We start from the raw sequence: 1,769 nt of genomic DNA, 5'->3' as shown, positions 1-1,769 counted from the left end.
GTTTTGAATGACCTTGGTACCTTGTACCAAATATCCCGGAGTATGACATGTCATACTCCTGAAGTGTGAAGTGTCACACTTCATGTAACCAGGGTACACTTAGTGCTACGTACCCCGTTACATCAAGCGTGGTGAAGTCAAGCTCGAGTATTGCGAGACTTCTGTGATGCTGGCTGACATCATGACGAAGGCGCTCCCAGGGCCTCGTCACATGGACCTAGCAGCGGCTCTCGGTATCCACGCGTGTTCGCATTGAGGGGGCGTATTGAGGGTTGCTGGTCTTGGTACTGTGTACCAGTTGTACCCATTAACCGGTCAACCTGAACCGGTCCAATACGATCCCGCTGTGATTATGGTACGTTGTTTAATGCCACCAATGATTGGACGAGTAGAATGATTGGATGACCTAGGTAGTGAGGACAGTGTAAGCCCCGATAAATCAATCACTTTCGAATCTTTCCTTCTTCCGCTCAAGTGCCTTCACTCCCGGTCTCCGCACCAAGTGCAGAAGTCACTCCGTTCAGTCCCAAGCTTTGTTCCAACACCTTTACACCGTTAACAACGCCTCGACCAAGGTCACCATCGACAAGTTCAACGGTGTCAACTACGCGACGTGGAACCGCTACATGCGTGGCGTGTTTCTAACCAAGTCGGTATGGCACGTAGTGAACCGGGAAACGACGCCGAGCTTCACGGACATCCGGACCAAGGACGACTACGTCAAGGCGAGCAACATTGCGTTCGGACTGATGTTGCTCCACATGAACGCGGACTACCATCACGTGGTTGATGACTGCGAGGAAGCGTGGGGCGCGTGGACGCGCTTGAAGACTCTGTATGGTGGGTCGCAGAAGGCTGGTCGCATCTACCTGAAGCGCCAACTCTTCAGCATGGAGATGTCGGAAGGCGGCAATGTCTTGCATCATTGCAACGAGGTCCTCAACATCAGCGCCAAGCTCAGCAGCATCGGCGCCAAGATGGAGGACGAGGACGTGGCGATCTGCTTACTGCGAAGTCTCCCCAAGAGCTACGAGAACGTCGTGCTCAATCTGGAGATGAGCAACGCAGAGCTGCGGTCGCAAGACGTTGTGAAAGTGCTCACAAACGAGCACATCAAGCGACAAGGTGAGAAGACGGCGACGGTGAAAACTGAAAACGCGGCCAAGGCGTTCAACACCGACCGAGAGTCTCGCCAATGCACGTACTGCGGGAAATTGAGGCACATGATTGACAAGTGCTGGACCAAGCAGAAGGATGAGGGTCGAGGTGCTCGACGCGGCGGCAACGGCCGTGGACGCGGAGATAACAACATCCAGTGGCGAAATGACGGCGACGACGGCTACGACTACGATCGAGTAGCGTTCGCGGTTTCCCTGGAATGTGGAGTATCGACGAACAAGAATGTGTCTGGAATGTGGGCGGTCGACAGTGGTGCCACACACCACATCTGTAACGACAAGTCCAAGTTCGCCAATCTCATCGAGCGCAATGAAGGCGAACTTTCGGTGGCCGACGGGAACAAGGCGGCTATCAAGGGTGTGGGGACCATCGTGGAAAGAGTGGTCCTGCCCAACGGCACCGAGCGCGAGATCGAGATCAAGAACGCGCTCTATGTGCCTGAATCCATCGGAGCAAGAATCTGCTTTCATGCTACACGCAGATCAAGCAGTTTGTCATGGCAGGTGCTCGTGGATTGCACAGTGGCTGAGTCCGCTCGAAGTAAGGCTGAAGGTGCAGAGGCGGATGTGATGGAGCAGGCTGGCGCCGTT

Source organism: Phytophthora infestans, genomic scaffold (genome assembly GCF_000142945.1).
Source record: "Phytophthora infestans T30-4 supercont1.7 genomic scaffold, whole genome shotgun sequence".
Taxonomy (NCBI): domain Eukaryota; phylum Oomycota; class Peronosporomycetes; order Peronosporales; family Peronosporaceae; genus Phytophthora; species Phytophthora infestans.
Note: the sequence above shows the minus strand (reverse complement) of the source record.